Genomic DNA, 6,950 nt, shown 5'->3' with positions numbered 1-6,950 from the left:
TTTAAGGTCAGATTTTAACTATTTTAAAATTAAATTTTTTAAAAATATTTTGACCTTATTTAAATTTAAAATAAGACAATTATAATCATGTAATTTTAAATAGATGTAAGATATTTTGCTAACTTTTAAATTTTGTTATTTTATTTATTTAAATTAAATTTAAAATCTAAAAAAGATATTTAATTTATCTTTTCTAATTTTTATTTAATTTTTATTTATAAAATAACATTTAATTTTTTAAAAGTAGTTAGCAAATTTTGAAATGATATTTAGGTTGGTTGAAACTTAATTTTTCAAAATTGTACGTTTAATTTTAAATATTTTTTTTAAAATAATTTAGAAATTTAAATTTATTATTTTTTTTTAATTTCGAAAATAAATATTTATTTTTTTTATTTTTATTTTTTTATTTTCGAAAATTAAATTTTTTTTAATTAAATATTTTTTTTATTTAATTATTAATTTCGAAATTTATTTATTTAAAATTAAATAAATCCTACTTCCAACTATTCAGCTAACCTTGTTGCAGGAGTATGTGGTTTTAGCTTGTGTGTAAATTTTTCAAAACCTATTATTACTTGATTGCAAATAGCCATGGTTACTTTTTGCCAGATCTAATGATCTGATGGCTCCCTTGGTCAAGTTAATAATTTGTAACAGGTAAATTTTACAATCTTCTTTCATCTGTGTATGACCTAGCAACATGATAGGATCCATCTAAAGTGTGCTTGTGTGAGCCTATATGTTTATTTTGTTTTAATATAGATCATATAGGTTGTTGCTAAATAAAATATCACACCATGATAGATTTTATTTATGTCCATCTAGTTATTGGACCTATTCAATTAATAACAATTATTTATTTTAAGGTTAAATTCCTCTCTTTTGGGCCATGTGTGAGAGTTGGGAGCCATAGAAGTGGGTATGACATACTGAACCCAGCACCCCCTCACATGAACTACCCCAATTGTGAATGCCCATTTGCCTGATTTGAATAACTGTACTAGGTTAATTATATTAGTTTGACCTAATAAAATTGAATTAGCAACATAATTAACTTTTAAAATATATGAAATTTATTTTCATTTTAATATTTTAAAGTTAATTTTAAGAAAAACACTTTTAGTTTAGATATTATTTCTAGACAAACTATTTGTATTTTTCTTGTATTTAATTAAATATAGAATTTTAACTAACTAGATTCTTTCTGGAGCTTATTTAATTAAATATTCCTATTTAAGTTATAAATTAGTTGTATCAACTGATTTTTCTTATCTAACTTAAATTTGAATTTTTGATTTAAATTTTAAATCAAGTTGAGGAATCCTAGGCATTAGTTATTAAAGATTCTTAAGATATTTTTTAAGTTAATATCTTCTCGAATATTAACTTAAAATGGAATATTTTAGATATTTTTTAGGTTAATATCTTTTCGAATATTAACTTAAAAAGATATCTTCAAATTAAGTGGTTATAACTTAATTTTTGATATTTAATTAAATCTAAATTTGAAATTATTTAAGTTTTAGATTTTTTTTTCTATATAACTTAAATTAGATATTTTTCAAATTTTTGAAAAGATACTTAGTCAAATAAGATATTTTCTAGATAGAATTTCTAGACTACTTATTATTTCTAATATTTAAATAGGAAAATATTATACTTTGTGAAATTAATTATTTAAATAATTAATTTTAGTACAATTTTATTAAGTATATTTTTCCTAGTATTAAATTAGAAATAAATAATTAAGCCTTCTCTACACTTAATTATTATTTCTTGAATTTAATACATTTAATTAACTTGAAAAATCTAAATATCTAAGTTGATTTTCATCACGATACTTAAATATTTATTAATTTTTCATGAGACTTAATTAAATAGAAAATTATTTTTAGGTTGAAATTTATTTTTTCAACTTAAATTTAAATAATTTTCAATATATATTTTTTTTATTTTCTTAATCAATTTCCAAAATTGCATTTTATTTATGCAATATTTTTTGAATTTATTTTGAAAAATAGATTGAGTTGTAAATTAATTATTTATTTTAATTAATTCTTGGACCAACTACAATCAATGATTTTTTCATTTAATTGATTAATTTAAAATATATATATAATATTAGAAATTGAATTAATTAGTCAAAAGAAAATCTAGATAGGTGATATTTTTGCTTGAAGTATTTCTTTTCTATTTTTATTATTTTCGAAAATTGTATTTTTTATATACTTTAAATTTTCGAACTCAATAAATATATTCTCAAAGGAAATTTTTAAGTTGCTAATTATTTAATTTAATTCAACTTAAATTAATTTCCTTAATATTTATATTTAAGATTATTACTAAGATGGAAATAATTAATTTTATTTCAATCACCATCTAAGTATAATTTTATAAATATTATATTAAATTCTTATTTTTGAATTTTAATTCTTAATTTTGAATTTAATGAGAATTTATTTATTAGAATAATAAAGAAAATACATTTTAAAGAATGAGCTTTATTATTATTAAGATATTCGATCTCCATTGTGGGTTTTACACCGCGTTTGTTTTAGTGAGTAATCCTCCCTAATGGAGGAACGTTCATTAGCAATTTCGCACCGTTTAATCTCGCATGATAAGTGGTTTGTAAGTGTTTTATATGGTATAGATCACCCTAATGGTGGTGACCATATTTGACTTGCAAATTGCGAAACAACGGTAGAAGCTCATGACATAGAATAGCCTTGACTCTCGCCTAAACGGGACAACGCTGGATTCCAATCTTGATCGAATAAAAGGTTTCTAGAATGTTTAACATTTTAGATGAGCTGACAACTCTATTCAATGGATGGTAGCTTTGACTCTCGCCTAAACGGGACACTGATATCAGTTTGTTGAAAATCCTTGGAAATTATTTAGGATTGAATTTTTAAGTATTTTCTCATATCATTCCTACTTGCTATGTGCTTATAATTTCTGAATTGATTTTGTGTGTTAAACCATTATTAATTTCTATTTGTTGATTTCTATTATTTTGTTGTATCTTGTATTATCAAAATGAATCCCATGTTATCACTGTTGACTGAAAACAAGCTGAATGGATCTAACTTTAATAAGTGGAATGAGAACATTAATATTGCTCTCATTGGAGAAAGTGCCTTGTTTGTTTTAACTGAGCCGTCACCTGAAGTGCCTGGGGACAATGCATCCAAAGCTGTGAAAGAAAAGTATGAGCGTTGGCAGAAAGCAAATGACAAAGCTTTATACTTTATGCTTTCTAGCATGGTTGACACCCTCAAAACTCGGTTTTCTAAAACCGAAAAGACTGCTGAAGTTATGACGAAGTTAAATGAGCTATTCGGTAAGGCATCACTTCAGTCACGCTTTGACGCGACTAAGAAGTACATTAATGCACGGATGGAATCTCATCAAAACGTGCGTGACCATGTTCTCCTCATGTCAAGTTATTTCCAAGAAGCCCAGGATCATGGTGCTGAAATGGACAGTGCTACTCAAGTAAGTCTTATCTTGAATAGCCTGACTCCAGCATTTCTACCATACACATCAAATTATGTCATGAATAAGAAGGAAATTGACTTTCATGAATTAGTCAATGACCTTCAAACTTATGAAAATTTGATTCGAGGACCCAAGAAGAAAGGGAGTAAACCTCACAATCCTGGGAATGGTAATGGGACGATGAAACCTGAAGCAAATGTTGCCTTTGCTTCGAAGCCCAAATCGAAGAAGAAGTGGAAGAACACCAAGAAGCGAACAAAAGCCACGAAGAATAAAAAGGTTGTTCCTTCTGGTGATGCTACACTTAAAGGAAAGTGTTTCTACTGCAATGAAAAAGGTCATTGGAAACCCCAGTGTCCTAAACTTCTTGCAAAGAAACAAGGTATTTCCATTTATAAACTTTAAGAGTTTAGTGAATTGTTATCCAGTTGGATTTATGATTCTGGACTAACTTTGTTTATTTGTTTTCTTCTTCTTATAGGCCAAGCTACTTGAACTCAGATGAGTTGGATCAGCAAGCTGGACCAAGGGTGAAATCGTCCAGATGAAGATGAAGCTCTTCAATTTATTTTTGAATTAATTGTTTTAGTTTAAAGACAATTTGGATTTCAAATTTTAGTTAGGGATATTTATCCCTGTTTTTCTCATATTGTTGCAATACATTTTTTTATTATTAATAAAGTTTCTTTTATTTTCAAAATTCACTATTGCAAATTATGAGATTGAGCTTCATTTAATTTATCTTCATCAATTATTACCACATTATATTTGTATTTTTGTATGGGTAAGTGTTTTTATTATTGATGCAAATTCTATTATATTTACAACTCTTCATAGAGTTATATTAAATAAACACTAGAAACTATTTCTATGTTTATTAATAATTGTTAATTCTAATACAATTATTAAGAATTTGTTTAATAAAAGGATCTTTTGATCTGATAGGGGTGGAGAAAAGTTAAGAAAACTATGCAGTTCAACGATCTTTTATATCTAATGAACTCTGGATAGTATTCAACTCCACATAAACTCTATCACACTAAGAGAATAATGATCTTTACAACCTTTAAAGGTGGATCATAATCTCTATATACTTAGGGATGGAGGTTATCCATAGTACCCTATATGTATATTCTTAGGGGTGGAGTCTATTCCACAATTCCCTATGTAACACATATCTTATTTTAAACATGGAAGTAATATGATGAGTTAGCTGTTGTCAATATAAATTCTTGATTTTGATTGTATGTTCCATTTTGATTTTACTGTTGTAAGTAAAAGTTTGATACCTTTGAAAGTTCTTTGATAAAGTTTCACACTACCTTAATTGAGTGGGAGAATTTTAAAGTTCTATACCCATCTTCATTAGGTTGATACTTGTGATAGGTACTTAAGAACACTACTGAAAAGCAAATCTAACCATTCACATGGATAGGAATAGCTTATCAGAATTATGAGAATAAGATAAAGAACTCTAGTTCAGTCCATTCGAATGACTTGAACTTAGAATTCTTAATCCTCATAAAATTTTATGGTATCTTAATTTTTGATTACTTTATCTCTGGCATGTATTTTTCACTTCAAATACTAGTCTGCTATGTTGATGACTTAGTCTTAACTTAAAGTTTTAGACTAATACAAAAGTCACAACTAGGTAACTCTCCAAACAATCAGAGGTTAAAAGTATTATTTAACCAGACATCTGCTATTGAGTGGGAGCTATCTGAGATGTAATCAAATAGGGAACATTAGAAGATATTCAAGAAAGATTTATGAAAGTGATCTATATGTTAGATATTAAGGAACTGTGTATCAGTTGTCTTTGTATCTCACCATCTAATTTCGAAATTCTTGAGATGGTGCTTACTTTAGGGGTGGAGGAATTATTGAATAATAATTCAAGCTCTACCAGAGAAGAATTGTAACTTGGTCTATTCGAAAATACCAGAAAGTTATATTGCTGAAGAAAAGTCTACATTGTATTATCTCAATTACATATTTTAAAATATGAGAGATATGTCTTCTGTTTATTCAGATGTACTTTTAAAACAGTAAAAGATTTCAGTGTCCCTTGATGAGTAAAGCATATAGTAAAGGATGTTTCATTAGAGTTTTTATGAACTAGTTTCTAGAAGTTTGGGTGGATTCAAATATACTACACTTGATCTGAAGATCAAGACATCAGATTGACCTATTTGCGCAGTTTGTTTTATATTAGTGCAAGTGGGAGTTTGTTGGGTTTTATGCCCTAAATAAAACTCTTTACAATCTGATTAGTTATCAATATAAGAAATTTGAAGTGATTGATGTTTGCATGAATTTGACATGCTAATGGTTTAAATATGTTTATTACATTTACACACAGAATCAGTTAAATCCAGAACATATGTTTATTCACAATTATAGTATCGTCAACACAGTGGAATGTGGTTGTGATCATATGAATCAAAAGACTTGGTCCCTGTTTCATCAGTGTTATTGGATTTACACTGATGTGATAATCAGCGATGATGTGTACTTACACTTGGAGTAAGTGTTATGTTCTTTCCAGGACATTAGTAAAGTATACTAGTTTCGAATGTATGGAGTATACATTGGACTGGACCGATATTGCAACTAAGTTAAGATATTACAAACTTACCGTTATACATATCTTTCCAAGTCAATATCAGTAGTTGATCTTAAGATTAAAAGAATCTAAATCCTGATATGCTTGGGCTCAACTCAGGAGTGCTATTCATGTTCTTTGATTTATTAGTTAAGCCTACTTTTGGGTCAGGGTGATACGTATATTTTGGGAACATGATAGTATGATTGAGTGGGAGTGCTGAACATAAATATGGAATCTATAGCTTCTACTGGTGTATAGAAGTTAAGTGATGATTCCCTTCGAGCTTAGCAAATAGAAGTAAATGGATGAGCTCTTGTTTAACTGACTAATTATTAGATCACTAAACACCATTTACAGGTAGCTAAGTGTTTTAAGGGGCAAAATACATTGAGGGGTGAGAACGGTAAAGAAATCCCATCTCGATGTAAATCATCTATATAGAGGATCTTTAAATCACAATAAGATTATAACAATGGTTAAATGAGATAGTATATTGGTATCGTGAAACATACAATATGCTCTATATAAGTCTGAGAGTGCAATTCTAAGTTCTAAGAGTGGATTCAACGAAGAATTAATAAGTAGGAATTTACTTGGTAAATTTGGTTCACTTATTGGAAGCTCAGCATATAGATCCATGGTCCCCATTCTAGTTGAGAACATTCTGCTTGTAAGACTCATTAATTGATTCGTGATTGATCAATTATAATTCTAAAGTTAGACTATGTCTAATTTTATGAATTTTCACTAAGCAAGGGTGAAATTGTAAAGAAAAGAGTTTCTAGGTTTATTTATTTATTAATGGACTTTATATGTCTAATTAATAATTAAA

The sequence above is a fragment of the Cannabis sativa genome, chromosome 7, assembly GCF_029168945.1.
Source record: "Cannabis sativa cultivar Pink pepper isolate KNU-18-1 chromosome 7, ASM2916894v1, whole genome shotgun sequence".
NCBI lineage: Eukaryota > Viridiplantae > Streptophyta > Magnoliopsida > Rosales > Cannabaceae > Cannabis > Cannabis sativa.
This window is presented reverse-complemented; position numbering follows the sequence as displayed.